General features: G+C 39.7%; 1 protein-coding gene across 1 annotated transcript in view; it reads right to left on the bottom strand.

Annotated features, from left to right (window-relative positions):
- PTEN (phosphatase and tensin homolog) overlaps positions 1 to 10,128 on the bottom strand; it is a 70,577-nt gene extending 60,449 nt beyond the window's left edge. Inside the window, exon 1 of the mRNA XM_045023799.1 lies at positions 10,042 to 10,128. The gene's annotated coding sequence lies outside the window, so the exon portion shown is untranslated. The remainder of the gene's footprint in view (positions 1 to 10,041) is intronic.
- Between the last annotated feature and the right edge of the window lie 6,443 nt (positions 10,129 to 16,571).

Genomic DNA, 16,571 nt, shown 5'->3' with positions numbered 1-16,571 from the left:
AGGTAGGCATGCCTCACAGGTCAAGCAAATTGATCTTTGTGCCTGCAAAGCAGTAAGGCTGGACTCCCCTTGAGTCCAGAGCACCTAAGTTAATATCTGGTCCAGGTGATCTCCCCATTGCCAAGTGGAGGAATCCATGAGTAGTACTGTAGACAGCAATGTCTAGAATGGGAAACCTTTGCAGCCTTGGCAAAGTTTTGTCCATCAACATACTAAACTGATGCCATTGTTCCACAGATGATGGTTGACATCCCAACAAGGTCAGTTTACAGTCCTTAACCACCCTTACTGAGGATGTAAGTAAACCTATAAAAGCTCACAAGCCCATCTCATCTAACCACAGTTTAGCATTGGTTCGGCAGAAAATAAACTTTCACTGATCTATACTGCAGGACTGCCCCATCAACTCTAGTGTCTCAGCCGGCAGCAAGACGGACATTTTTTTAGACTAATTCTTGGTCTGAATGAGTAAAATAATCAGCAGACTGTCCTCAGGGTTCTCCAAGCCCTGAAGTGACTTATCCCATATTAGCCAAGGTGAGTACAAGAGCCCAGTCTCAAAATAGTTACCACCACTGCTAGACACTGAAGACCATGGGCAGCTGATACTGTTGATCAACTACAGTGAATTGAGGATACTTTCCATGAGCTTCCTGGATTACTAAATTTAAATGTGTCCTTCTGGTTGGGAGCCAGAAACCAATCCTGGAGACCAGTGGTTTTCAACCAGGAGAGCACTGTATCCCTGAGGGTATGCCAAGGTCTTCCAGGAGGTTCATTAACTCATCCAAATATTTGCTGAGTTTTACAAGATACATAAAAAGCATTAGCTAAGTCAGTACAAATTAAAATTTCATACAACTTGTTTATACTGCTCTATAGACTGAAACATACGTACAATATTTATATTCCAATTTATTTATTTTATATGGTAAAAATGAGAAAGTACGCAATTTTTCAGTAATAGTGTGTTGTGACACTTTAAACTGTTTTCTGTATTTTTGTGTCTGATGTTGTAAAGTGAGGTGTAGCTTGGGGGTACACAAGACAATGACTCCTGGAAGGGGTACAGTAATCTTGAAAGGAGGAAAAACACTGCTGTAGAAGGCACTGGATTATGACGGGGTTGGTCACCAAGCAGAATTTCTGAGGCATGACAAATTTGTTGAGTCATCTGAACTCCACAATGGGATGAAACCCCTACCCTGTCTTGGTAATAGGAAGTAATGACAATGAACTTCTCTTCCATTAACATATTAGGGACCATCTCCATTATGCCATGTAGAGGAAGGATGCAATTTATTCACTTAGCACTGTCTTGTGAGAGAGGGAAAAAAATGACAGGAATGCAAGAGCAGAATTAGAGGGTGCATCCTTGATCCACTCTTTCCAGGACCAGTTTGGTCAAAGTAATTTCACTTCATACCACAAGGAAGGACAAAAGGTAGTTGCCAAAAGGGGTATAGATCCCCAAATAGTTGCTAGATCCGAAGTAACCAAAACAGCATAATCAACCATGCTTCTAAGCACAATACGTGGCTGTGCTTCAACTCCTTTTGGGAGGGCTTCTATGCCAATGGTAAAGTTTGAGTGAGATGATACCTAGGAACAACCCAATAATAGGACATTTTGTTCTTTTTAAAGATTTTTTTTTTAGTTAAGGAGAAATGTTATGTATTGATATTTTGGGTCATTTACAAGAAGACATTACAACGACATTGTCTTGACACGTATAGGTACATATCTTAATATAGAATTAATATTAAGCAACATATTGTATATTTACCATATGTTATATCATTAACATTATTTTTAAAACAACACACTGGGAGGGTGGTCAGTAATACATAAACCATTCATATTAACTTTGTTTTCTTTTTTAGAAAACGTTTTCTGGAGTCCAGGGGGAAGTCTCAGGAGAACAGAAAGAAAAGTTAAGGTGTGTGGGAGGGAGTAATTCAATTATTCTCTGAATAGTCTTCTTGCCTAAGTATAGAATTACTGTTTCTTACAAAGCATCTCAGTGATTTCAATATTTCTATTATGTTTTCCTGTGAAAGCTGTACCATTTCCTTGGTGAAATCCATCTGGCACTATGCTCACAAAAAAGAATTTCAGTATAAGATAGTTTATTAATATTTTATTCCAGTTATCTACAGTAGGAATCCTGGGTCCACAAGTTTAAGATAGCTCTTTTTTTTTTGCTTATAAAACATGGCAATAGCAAGCACAGCTTCCTTATTCCTGGTTTGAATCTTTTTAACAAGCTAACTCCCAACACACCTTGTAAGTCCAATTCAAATTCCATCACTGATTTGTGGGTTTTTTTTAATTTCATGATGGTTTTCCAAAAGAGTTTTTACCATCCAGCAGTACCATATCATATATATAAAAGAGGGCCGACTGTTTTACGTTTCAGACAGACATCTGGCACTATATAATAAAATAAATAATACTGAGATGGAGAAACCTACATTCTATAAACCAGGGGTAGTCTATTTTTTGTCAAGGTCCAAATTTCTTTATCAAGGTATAGTCAAGGTCCAGACTAAAGAAAAATAAAAATGATAGTAAATAAATAAAGATTTTGGGGTTCATTCAAAAGCGTCTGGCAGTCTGGATTTGTCCTGTGGTCCACCAAGTGACTATCCCTGCTATAAACTGAATAGTACTGAATTTGGTTAGTCTTAGAGCCAATATTGACCATTATTTCATTCCATTCTTTTGCTGTTATTTCATATTTACAGTGTGCACTTCATAACTTAAGCTTTGTGTAATTTCTTCTTTAAAAACAGTCATGAGATTATACATTCTAGACAATCTTGAGTGATGAAACTCTGAGACCTTATATAACATTTTCTAATACAAATTGCTTTGTTGGTTCCTTTCTTCTCTGAAAGGGATTTTTAATAAAGTAAACCATCATGAAAACTCAAATTGTGCATTCTTTTCTTTTTTTAATATATCAGATATCTGTTTAAGGGTTGCCCATCCCTAAAGAAAGTCTTCTATTTGTTGGGGCAAATTTGCCCCAACATCTAAAAACTGATTCAACCTGGGTTTAAAAGCACTAAACTTTTCAGTAGTAGGTGATGTTTCATGGATGCTAGAATTTTGGGATACAAGTCCGGTACATAATTATACAATGATATTGAGTTGGGCAGTTTCTGTTCTATCTGTATTCATGAGGAAGTCGCTCTGTTACAGATCCATTCCAGTACTGGTCTAAATCTTTGCTACCTACAGTATCACTGAAGTTTGGTAGCACATAACCTCCTGTTTCAACTGGAGATTCCAGCCATTCCATTTTGATTCTTGTGTTCCCAACTGACCACATTAAATGTCTTGAAGAAATTTTCAGGGGGTGTAAAGAGAACCATAGAAAAAGACCCTGGGGAAGACATTCATTTTAAGTACATGAATTCGACCTATCAAAGTCAAACATAGGTATGTTAACCTTCCCACATCACGGTAAATAATTTTCATTAATGGCTCAATATTTAAATTAAACAGCTCCCCCACTTCAGGTGTTATATTAATGCCTAAATATCTAATTTTATTGTCAACTACTTTCAGAAGGCGTTTAAGCATCTTTTGGAGCCGAGGCATAGTATCTCTAATTTAGACTAATTAAGTCTATATTCCTGTACCATACGTTTCAACTATTTCCTGTAATACAGGCCACCTTTTATTTATATTTTTTATCAAAAGAATAAGATTAGTGTATAATGAAACTTTCTATTCCGAATATATTTAGTTCCCTGAATTCAGGATCGTAAGTTCTTTAGTGCTAAATGTTCAATAATCAAATCAAATAAGTGACACCCTTGTCTTGTTTCTTTGTCTGAAGATATAGGCTTGGTCTTTATGACATTTCCCCAAATACGTGTCATAGGATTTCTGTAGATTTTAAATCCACTTTGAAAGCATTCCCCAAACCTATACATCTCCAACATTCTAAATAAAAAAGGGCATTCTACAAGTCAGAAGCCTTTTCTGCATTCATCGTAAGAACACAGACCTCTTTATTAGCGCTTGTGAAATGCTGCAGCATATGTAGGAGTTTTCTTATACTATTTCAGGGGCTTCTTCCTTTTATAAATCCAGCTGGACTTTGTTCCATTAATTTAGGCATTGTCATCTCTAATCTGGATGACACTATGGTAGTAAAACACTATCTATATTTATTAATGAGCTGGGCCTATGAAATACTACATTTGTTATGTTTTTATTTGGTTTTAGGTATCAAAAATCTCTCTCTGCTTGATCAAAGGTATTTGGTAAGCACTCAGTTGCCCAAAGAAAAAAAGAACGAGGAGTACTTATGGCACCTTAGAGACTAACAAATTTATTTGGGAAATAAGCTTTAGTGGGCTAAAACCCACTTTGTCGGATGCATGCAGAGGAAAACACAGTAGGAAGATACATATACATACATACATATACATACACACACACACACCCCATGAAAAAAAATGCGTGTTGCCATACCAACTCTAACAAGACTAATCAATTAAGGTGGGCTATTAGCAGGAGAAAAAAATTTAGTTGTGATAATCAGGATGGCCCATTTCAAACAGTTGACAAGAAGGTGTGAGTAACAACAGGGGAAAAATTAGCATGGGGAAATAGTTTTTACTTTATGTAATGACCCATCCACTCCCAGTCTTTATTCAAGCCTATTTTAATGGTGTCCAGTTTGCAAATTAATTCCAGTCTGCAGTTTCTCCTTGGAGTCTGTCTTAAGTTTTTTTTGTTGGAGAATTGCGACTTTTAGGTCTGTAATTGAGTCACCAGGGAAGTTGAAGTGTTCTCCAACTGATTTTTGAATGTTATAATTCTTGATGTCTGATTTATGTCCATTTATTCTTGTGTTGAGATTGTCCGGTTTGGCCAATGTACATGGCAGAGGGGCATTGCTGGCACATGATGGCATATATCACATTGGTAGATATGCAGGTGAACGAGCCTCTCATGGTGTGGCTGATGTGATTAGGTCCTATGATGGTGTCCCTTGAACAGATTTGGCAACCGAGATAGTGTTTTCACCATCCTGGCCACTATGGATGTAGAAGCCCTCTACACCAACACTCCACACAAAGATGGACTACAAGCCATCAGGAACAGTATCCCCGATAATGTTACAGCAAACCTGGTGGCTGAACTTTGTGACTTTGTCCGCACCCACAACTATTTCACACTTGGGGACAACATATACCTTCAAGTCAGCGGCACTGCTATGGGTACCTGCATGGCCCCACAGTATGCCAACGTTTTTATGGCTGACTTAGAACAACGCTTCCTCAGCTCTCATCCCCTAACCCCTCTACTCTACCTGCACTACACTGACGACATCATCATCTGGACCCAGGGAAAAGAAGCCCTTGAGGAATTCCACCATAATTTCAACAATTTCCATCCCACCATCAACCTCAGCCTGAACCAGTCCACACAAGGGATCCACTTCCTGGACACTACAGAGATAATAAACGACTGTGACAAACACCACCCTATACCGGAAATCTACTGACCGCTATACTTACCTACATGCCTCCAGCTTCCATCCAGGACACATCACATGAACCATTATCTACAGCCGATTTCTAAGATACAATCACATTTGCTCCAATCCCTCAGGCTGAGACAAACACCTCCAAGATCTCTATCAAGCATTTTAAAAACTACAATACCCACCTGCTGAAGTGAAGAAACAGATTGAGAGCCAGAAGAATACCCAGAAGTCACTTAGGGCATGTCTACACTACAAAATTAGGTCGATTTTATAGATTTTGATTTTTAGAAATCGATTTTATACAGTCGATGGCGTATGTCCACCCTAAGTGCATTAAGTCAGCAGAGTGCGTCCTCACTACTGTGGCTCGCATCGAGTTACGGAGCTATCCCACAATTCCCGCAGTCTCCACAGCGGGGGTCTGTGCTCTAGGTTGGCTTTCCTGTCACTCCATCAGATGCTTCATCATGTCCGTTTGCTCCCACATTAGCCTCAGTATCGTGTCCTGCCTCCACTCTTGGTGCTCACTTAATTCTTTCCTGGCCTCTGCCACTGAATGCCTCCATGAATTAAGCTGTGCCCTATCAGTGCGGGAGGACTGCATGAGCTCAGAAAACATGTCATCGCGAGCGCGTTTTTTTCACCTTCTAATCTTGATAACCTCAGGAACGGAGATGATTGGGGGAGGATAGAAACATTCTATGCTCTACGTTCGGGGGTGGGAGAGGAAGAGAGACTGGCATGGTCACCTGTGCCACTGAGTTCGCCACACTGACCAAACAGGAAATGAAATTCAAAAGATCCCAGGGCTTTTCCTGTGTACCAGGCTAGTGCATCAGAATTCAAAGTGCTGTCCAGAGCGGTCACAATGGAGCACTCTGGAATAGCTCCCAGAGGCCAATACTGTCGATTTGGGTCCGCACTAATCCTAATTCGACCCAGCAAAGTCAATTTTACCACCAATCCCCTCAGCGGGGAGGAGTACAGAAGTCGATTTTAAGAGCCCTTTAAGTCGACAGAACGGGGTTGGTTATGTGGATGCAGTCATTTTTAAACTGACCTAATGCGGTTAAATTCGACCTACCCCTGTAGTGTAGGCAAGGCCTTAATCCAGGACAGGCCCAACAAAGAAAGTAACAGAACGCTACTAGCTGTCCCCTTCAGCCCCCAACTAAAACCTCTCCAGTGCATCATCAAGGATCTACAACCTATCCTGAAGGACGATCTCTCACTCTCTCAGATCTTGGGAGACAGGCCAGTCCTCGCTTACAGACAGCCCCCCAACCTGAAGCAAATACTCACCAGCAACCACACAACAAAAGCACTAATCCAGGAACCTATCCTTACAACAAAGCTCACTTTAATTGATTAGTCTCATTAGAGTTGGTATGGCAACACCCTTTTTTCATGTTCTGTGTGTGTGTATGTATGTATATGTACGTGTGTGTGTGTGTATATAATCTCCATCCACCTACACACACACACACACCCCTACCTTCCTACTGTATCTTCTACTGCATGCATCCGATGAAGTGCATTTGAGCCCACGAAAGCTTATGCCCAAATAAATGTGTTAGTCTCTAAGGTGCCACAAGTACTCCTCGTTCTTTTTGCTGATACAGACTAACATGGCTACCTGAAACCTGTCAGTTGCCCAAGAAGATTGAAATACATTTGCTAACAAGAGCATTACCTATTTTTAAAAATTTTAAGAGAGACTTCAGAAGCATATTCACCTGGAACAGGACGGGACTCTTCCCTGATTTTAGTGATGCCTACACCATTTCTATTTCTTCTGGTGTTACTGGGCTAACTAGTACTACTCTTTCATTGTATGTCAGTCTGGGCATGTTAAGATACTGCAATATGCTAGTTCTCAATTCTTCCATTTACACATATTTGCTAGTATCTCTCTCTCAAATATTCCACTAGTAATTTGTAAATCCCTTTGTTTTTTTGGTGTATTCCATTTTGTCCTTAAGGTACTGCATAGCTGTTCTGGTTCTTAGGCTGGAAATAAGTCTGCTAGATTTGTTCCTCCATTCATAAAGCCTTTGTCTGGCAAATAAGAGAGCTGTTTGGGTTTTTTTCTATGATCAGTGCTTCTAATGCGCTCTTGGTGTTTTTAATCTCTTGGTTTTAACTTTGTATCATCAGTCAAATAATAATGCTTCTGCAAACTGTAAATTTGTTCCTCTATGTCCACTTATTTTTGCTTGTCTTTTTCCCCACAACTACTTTCTGGGATAATTATAGCTTTAAAGGCCTCCCACCTAATTATATACAGAATATATCCACAAGAACTATCAATGTTTTATCCATTTTATTCACAAAGTTTGTCTTAACAATATATTACCAAATGTCTTCTTTTCCCTTATTCATGAATTAGACTATTTTAATGAAGACAGGTGCCTGGTCCAAGATATGTATTAATCAAACTCTAACCTTAAGAATTCAGTGGGAAAGAACTTTTGGTATCAAAGTTAGATTTATCCTAGTATGCCTGTTGGCAGTTTTGGAGGGGGAAAAAAACAAAACAAAGTCCTTCCTATTACCAGATTCCCTGCATATACATTTAGTATCATTACCAACTATAACAACCGTAAACCATGTATTTCAAAGAAACATTCTATTTTAATTTCCTCCTTATACTTGATATTTCTAATATCCTTTTAATACTTACAAATTTTCCTAATTTTAATTTGCGCCATGATTTATTTAAATCTTTATTAAAATTAATATTCCTAATACACAATATAAAATCATTCTAAAGATTTCTGCCACAGAGGCAGTATTTTTCTGAACACGCATAACCATTTTGTTTTGTTACATTCAAAAGCTGTCCCAATTCCACTTGCCTGATACTTATAGGGCCCTTGATTAAGCGCTATTTAACTTTAATCTAATTAGTTCCCAGTTCTTGTCTCCTGCATTTGGTTCCAGGACTGAGTTCATGAACTTTTACGCTTCTGGTATATAAAGAGTGTGAGATTGACCCACCCTGTATATTTTCAGGCTTGCCGCGCGCGCGGGGGGGGGGGGGAGAGAAAAGAATGCAGATTGAAGCTTTTTCCTGTGGAGCTGTGTGCAGACTTGTGTAAACTCAACCCTTTTCCTCTGTGCACCGATGAAAGGGTCTTGATAGGAGTTGACTCAGTCGCCCTCCACTTTTATTTCTTTTAACTTTCCAGCTATGTTGAGAACCAAAACCTGGTCTCTAAAGTTGTGTAGCCGTACTATGACAGGATGTGGTCTAGTCAAATTTCTGTTGTGCAGTGTTATCTCAATTCTGTGTGCTCTTTCAATCTTAACTTTATCTGATCTGACCAACCGATTCAAGACTTTCAGACTCCAAGTTTCAAAGTATTTATAGGTTATTTGCCTTTGGTCCCTTCCAGCAGCCCTAGAATCCTAGTATTTTTTCCTAGGTTCCCCCATTTTCCACATATTCCACCTTTTCAGTCAATGGTTTGATAGGAGATACTGGGTTCATACATCTCTCCTCTTGACCCTCCAGGTCATCCTCAATGCAATAATTCTAGAGTTCATCTCTGTAATGGATACTACTAGTTCATCTATTTACTCTCCAGCTGTCATTTAATTTTTCTTCAAGCTTGCTCAAATGGGTTTCCAGCACCAGAGTTCAATTGGCAGTAATCTGTGGCACTCAGCCATCCGCAGGACTGCTAAATCTTCTCACTCCAGTTCTTTAACTTGTATATAATCCTCTTTTGTTTTACCCTCCTCCAAACTTTTCAGAGTTGCCAACTGTTGCTCAGATTTCTAGCTAGATATTAACTGTATGTCCACCTACTTCACACTTTGTTTTCTGGCACTGCTGCTGTTCTTTGTGATTCTCCAAAGGGGATGGACCTGCCAGTCATGTCACTTCTCAACTTTCAGACCGGAGAACAGTGTGCATCCTGCTGCTGCAGTACCAGTGAGTTCAAGAGACCGTCCTCAGGCTGTAACTCTGCTGCTCCTTACAGACCTCCTAGAAAGTAGGGTGGACAGGCCAACCCATTCATTTCTCTTCTCAGCTTCCCAGAAAATAGAGACAGACTGCCTCCTGCTACCAGAAAGGCTACGGGTGTGGTAACGCCTTTCACTGTGTATATCTCAGCAAGGAGGCAAATGGGCCTCTCGCTAACCTCCAGCAATGCTGACAGTGTAGCTCCAGTGGTGGTGGGGAACAAAGGCCTTCAGCCTGCTCAGATCTTCTCTGCTCCTATTCCTACCAATCTATTCTTACCTGTCTCTACTCTCCTCAACTCCCGAAATGGTATAGTGCCACTGTCAGTGGAGGGCTCTGCTGTAAATTTTGCTGAAAATTAGAGAAGGGGTGAGTGGGAGCTAACCAGAGCTACTTCCTTGCTCCACCAGAAGTCACATGACCCTTTTAAAAGTTCTTGGTAATGGTCAAAGATCTCAAGCTGCTTGAGTCCTTTAGGGCATGGAAAGAGAAAGTCATCCATGTTGGAGCTCAATTCCAGTCCCTCAAAAGGAAGAGCCTCAATTGTTGTACTCACCTGAGGAGTCCGGAAGTCTGTAGTCAAGATACCCCCCTAAGGGAGCCCAGAAAACAGAAGGCAACAAGAAAGCTGCTCAGACAGGATAAATATTGGAATCCTGGAACCAATGGAGCTCAGTAGCAGTTTAACTGACATCCCCTAGAACCAAATAACTGCTGCACACCGTTGAGGAGAGAGAGAGAATGAGGGAAGACAAAGGCTGTTTTCTCTGCTCAGCAACAAAGCAAAAAAAAAAAAGAAGCAAAATCGGGCCCAAACAAGCAGGAAAGCAACAAATAAAAAACTTTAAAAAACAGGTTAAAAGTCCTAAGGGTATAGTGACAAAAGTAATTAAAAAAAAGCAGTAAGTGCAGGCATAAATCCCTGAAACAATACTAAAAATGGTAAAATCTAAGTTAATAAAGGTGTCATTTTAAAAAATAAAGTAATTTAAAAAAAAGTTAACTCTACAAAGGCTAAAAAAATTTAGCAGTTAAACTTCATAAAAATGTTAAAAAGGACCATGTTAAAAAAAATTTCTTGCTTTCTTTGCAGCCATTCTAAAGAAAAAATGGGCCCTTTTCCAAAGGAATGTCTGTAAATAATCCAGGTAAAAAAAAACTAATTAAAATCATTTGACTATAAACACTTTAGTCAAATTTGCTAAAAAATACACCACCTCATAAATTTAATAACTAAACAGTAAAATAATTTCCCCAGAATCCTTAAAAGGTAGAAGCCATTAAAACCTAGCCTGCCTATAAAACAAAAACACAGAAAAACATGGGGGTAATTCCTCTGTTTTGTCTGCAATCAGCAAGGGTATTTGTAAAAGAAAAAAATATATTTTAAGCAATAATAAAAAAATATTTTTGTCTTTCAAAAAAATCAGAAAAAGCTAATACCAGCTACAGAACATCCTAATATAAAAACAAAAGTTTTTTAAAACACCACCACCACCACACAGCTATAAGTATGGAATGTACTAAAATGCAGATACTTGCTTTGTCCACCTTGAAACACAAAATGTTGTGGGTAATATCAAAAGACACTAAGATTTTAACACACTTGTTAAAGCAAAGAAAAAAAATCATTGTTTGATACCTATCAATATAAATAAATGCAGTATGTCTCCAATACGGTAAAAACAAATTTGTTAAGTAAAAAAAAATTATTGTTAAAATCACACACCAACAGGCTCTGAAAGCAAAGATATGGAAAATTAGCCCACTCCCCATATTGCACATGAAATCATTCTGGCTGCCAGTGGGCTGAAAAAACAAACAAAAAAAAACTATTAAACACCAAAGGTTGTACCAAGTGGACTCCTCAAAAGTGGGTGTGCTTGTTCATGCCTGTTGCTCCAAAGCCCTGTAGTAAAAACATTTCACTAAAATCTTATATGTGAAACGTATTAAATAATAAAACCAAAGTACTATATAATGGGCAATGTGTATGTGTTACTTCGTTAAAAAAAGCATTTTAAAAATATAAGTGTTAGCAACCTACCAGTAGACAAATGTAAATGTAATTTAAGTACTGTGTTTACCAATAATCACATTTACTATTTGCCACAACCAAAAAAGTCTCAGCTAAGTCAGTGCTTACAGTAAGCTAAGTTCTCTCTCAATCTTGGCATTAAATAGCAAACAGTTAGCAATCATCTGTTAAAAAGTAAAAAGGTAAAGTAGTCCCTAAAAAAACCAAAAAGGCGATGTGGAAAACCAAACCATTCATATTATACATGCAAATGGGGACATGTTAAAAACTGCCACTGCAAAAAAATGTAACAGCTTACCATTGGTATAACATTTTCTGAATGGTCTCCCACAACTACTGGCATAGTAATGTTTCTATCCCTAATTGTTTTGATTTTAAATTGTATGTGTTTAATTAAAATGTTTAAAATGTGCTGTTAAATAAAACAAATGTATGCAAAGCTAGAGCCACAGACCCAAATCACCTCCCAGTATTTTCTATTACGCAAACTAAATAAGAAGCGACACTGGCGATTAATAATCTTAGTGTCAAAAGGGGGATATGTAGGAACTGGATTTTATAATGTCCCATAAGAATTAATATATGATTTGATTTCATCCTGCTAGCCACCCTTTTTAAATAGCAAAAAGAAATGACCCTCTGGGACTATGAGATTCTGTTTTCCCATATGCATTACAAATTGGGCCCTCTTTAACTCTGTTTTAAAATTTAGTTAGTAAGAGACAGGATTCTCTATTGTGTCTATGTTAAGTAGATTAGAGGAACATTGAAGGCCTGGGTCTCAATGTAAATTGTCTTAGTTCTTAATTGTAAAACTTAGCAAGGTTTAATTTGCAATGCCTTTTTGCTCAATATAAAATATTACTGTTTGTATTCTCAATCTGTTTGTGTAAATGAGGAATGTATGCATCAGGAAAAGAGAAGGTGTGAAGGCCATTGTTATAGCCAGATGGTCAAGGAAGAGGTAAAAAGAGTTAAAGACAAAAAAATCATCAACGCCCATCCATAATAAAGGGCAGATTGACAACCCTGAGGACAATTAATTAAATCAGAACAAAGGACAGGATGACCCTCTCGGAAGTGTATTGGAATGTTTACACCAATTAAGTAGTAACCGGTCACAAACTGACACAGCAAAATCCATAGACTTCAACAAAGAAAAAAACCTGTAAGGACAGGGTGCTTGGCCATGGGACTTTGGGCTCGTCTTGTCACACTCCAGGAGCATCAGATCGCGACCGATAGAGCCCTGCTCCCCATCTGGCTGGCCACTAGATTGATCCAGACTGTGGACTGGTAACCATAAACATCAATGCAGGGGAGGGAGAGAGGTGTGTGTGTGTGTGTGTGTGTGTGTGTGTGTGTGTGTGTAAAAAGCATATGCTAACTGTTGTATTTTCAATAAATGCTGCGTACTTGCCTTGCTCTACAAAAAGATCCCGTGTGCTTTGTTTGAGCATAACAAAAAGAGGACTTTGGGGGGCTCCCCAGAAGCCATGACATGTCCTCCCTCAGCTCCTAGGCAGAAGTGCAGCAGACAGGTCCACGCGCTGCCTCCGCCCACAGGCAATGCCCCCACAGCTCCCAATGGCCGTGGTTCCCAGCCAATGGGAGCTGCAGAGGCAGCGCACAGAGCTACATGGCTGCGCCTCCGCCTAGCAGCTATGGGTACGTGCCGCTTCCAGGAATCTGCACAGAACCAGGGAGGAAGCCTGCCAGCCCCCACCAACTACCCTCACCCAGTACCAGTGGGGATCCTGAGCTGCTCCCCCCCAGAGCACCTGTGGCACCCCAAGGCTGCCCCCAACTCCCATGACAACCCCAGACCCTCCCTCCAAGATTTAGTAAGGGGTATATAGTACAAGTCATGGACAGGTCACGGGCCATGAATTTTTTTTTTTTTTTTTATTGCTCATGACCTGTCCATGACTTTTACTAAAAGTACCTGACATTAAAAAATAGCCTTAATTATGGACTGATCATCCGAGTTACTGGGCACCCTGAGAATTGTGAATAAAATCTCTCCTGAGGAGCAGAGTGACAATACGTTAAAAATAGTAAACAAAAGTTGTTTTGTAAAGAAAAAATTATGACAAAGACCAGTCAAGCACCACTATGGGAGTTCCCAGATCTACCTACTGAGACGGTCAAGAAACAGGGTACAAAATGTGTGGTGGCGGGGGGGAGAAGGGGAATTGACAGGACTGATTTGCAAAGACCAGGACCCACATCTGTAGTTTCTCCCATCCGTGCTGGAATCACACAGATGATATGCAATGAACTGGTTCAATAAGAGCTGTTACTTGTAAATAAATCAATACTGCACTTCTCTCACTCCACCCTTACTGTGAGTTGTGAACGGCCTCTCAATCATAATTTACACACACCCCACTAGACAGTCCTTCACACACCCTTTACCAAGCCCCTGGGAGGCTGTGGCCCTAGACTTTGAGAAACGTTGCTCTAATAAGTGCATTAAGATGTGTTAGCATTGCTCATGTAATATTAGGAGCACTAGCAATACAAAATTAAACCATTATGCACACAGTTGTAATAATTTGGTTTAGCTAACCTGGTACTGAGCATGGTTAAGCTTCAAGTGTAGACAGAAGCAGCTAGTTGTGCAGGGTTTAACCATGATTGTTTCAGTTTACTCTAACTATGTAGGGTTATCTAAATGATGTTGAACATGGTTTGTCCCCATTTACACTTGAAGCTCAAGCACACTCAGGGCTTGGCTACACTTGAAAGTTGCAGCACTGGGAGTTACAGCGCTGGTCATGCAGCTGTGCAGGAACAGCGCTGGTGCGTGGCCACATTTACAGCTACCAGCGCTGGTGCATGGCCACATTTACAGCATTTGCAGCGCTGTTGGGAGTGCTGCATTATGGGCAGCTATCCCAGCATTCAAGTGGCAACAACGAGCTTTTCAAAAGAGGGGGGTGGAGGGGGGTGTACTGTGACAGGGAGGGGAAGATAGAGAGAGTGGATTTTTGGAGCCAACACTGTGTGTTAGCTTCCTGGATTGAAAAATCACAAAATGTTCGCGAACCCTTAGTCTTAATTGCAAACAGCCTGCATCCAACGCTGTTTCTCTGTCAAGCAAACATTCACTCCCTGCCTCTCATTTGATCGTTCACAGCCAGGTACAGATAGCTCCTGTTTGCTGTGATCAGTGTTTGTTTTTAGATAAGCAGTTCAACGGAGCTCCGATCGGAGTTCACAACAAAACAAAGAGAGGCTGCATAACAAAACAAAGAGAGTAATTTAGTTAAAAGCATTCTGGGATATCTCCTTATTCCCTGGAGGCCAATAAAAGCACTGGTGTGTGTCCACACTTGATGAGCAGCGCTGGATCACCAGCGCTGCAATCGCTACACCCCAACCTGACCAGGTGTACAGCCAGCGCTGCAGCCAGGGAGTTGCAGCGCTGGATGTGCCTTGCAGGTGTGGACGGTTACTAATTGCAGCGCTGGAAAGCCTCTACCAGCGCTGCAATTTGCAAGTGTAGCCAAGCCCCCAGTATGAGTTCAGTCAACCCAGCTGCTGACAACTGTGCGCATAATGGTTTATGTTACAGTGGAGACAAGGCCAAAGCACTATGCAAGTATTGAGTACAGTGGCTTTTATCTAACAGAGAAGTGCCTTAATATTTTGAACTAATATTGCAAAATCCCTTTTAATTTAAATATCAATGAGGATGTGTTTTAAATTAGGTTTGTAACTTTTGGCATATGTATGATAGACAAAGGAAGCCTGAAAGTTCCCCCTTCTCCTCTCCAAGGCACTGGGGTTTTAGGTTGTTTTCTTTAATGCCATTTACACCTTGGAAATACCAGGAATACCAAACCAGGTCTTTTCTGGTTTTGCCTAAGTATTCCCCCCTCAGACAAAGAGGAAACAAACAATGCTGAAACTTTAATGAACATTTTTCTACAAAGTGTTTTTTAGACATTGGAGTTAAATGGGCAAACAAAAAATACTTTAAGTAACTATTTGTGCTTCCCTCTCAATTCCTTAGTTTTAACTCTTGTGAGATCATAATTTCACTTATTCTCCAGTTGCCACAGAGGGTGGAATTTTCAAAAGAACCTGAAGTGATTTATGAACATGAGTTCCATCAACTTTAAAATGGGACTTGTGCTCTCAACTCACTTATGTTTCTGGCAAGTATTTCTGCTTGGTATTTTACATTAGAAATGTAAGGTTAGCTGCTCTGGAAACCTCAGTGAGATTTTCAGAAATTATCTATATGAGTTAGGGGTCATGCTCTTAAGTCATATAAGCACTTTTCCAACACAATTAGCCCAGATCAGTGTTATACCTGAAAAGCTGATTGTATGAATTTGATGTGTACATAGAACAATGACCTAGAATACAATCCCTAGAAATACACTTCATTTTACAGAAACAGAACCAAAGACCACTTTTACACCAAACTTTGCCCTCCCCTAAGTACCTCCAAGCAGAAGATCACGTGTACTCTATCCAACCTACTTATTACAGGAATTAAAGGTTAAACTATTGCATGAATGATGAGTATTTCAAAAAAACAGATAAGCAAGTAATTCACAGAGTATCAGCAAAAATATAAATCTTACCTTACTACATCATCAATGTTGTTTCGGTATACTCCTTCAAGTCTGTCCGCAGGAAAACCCATAGCAATTATGTTTGGATAAATATCTGAATATTCAAGTTAAGGAAACCTTTGGAAAATACATTTGCAAAGTATGAATTAAGTTCAACAGTTCAAAATTACTTTAATGAAACATGGCTGTAAATTAAGGAACAAAAATAAAATAAGCAATGACTCTTTCCAGAATTTTTTTTGGGGGGGAGGGGAGGGGGAAATCTTGCATAACAGACTAATCCCTACTCCTGAGGGCATTCTGCGCCAAACCATTAAAAATTTTGTGCCAAATAAAAATTCTGCACACATTTTAAAATTCTGTCAAATAAATGTGAAGGCTCGAGCATGGCAATAGAGAGCACAGGCCACTGGCTGCACAGAGTGGGAGATCACTGTGCAGCTCCCCCCGGATACA

This window comes from Mauremys mutica, chromosome 7 (genome assembly GCF_020497125.1).
Source record: "Mauremys mutica isolate MM-2020 ecotype Southern chromosome 7, ASM2049712v1, whole genome shotgun sequence".
Classification (NCBI taxonomy): domain Eukaryota; kingdom Metazoa; phylum Chordata; order Testudines; family Geoemydidae; genus Mauremys; species Mauremys mutica.
This window is presented reverse-complemented; position numbering and strand designations above follow the sequence as displayed.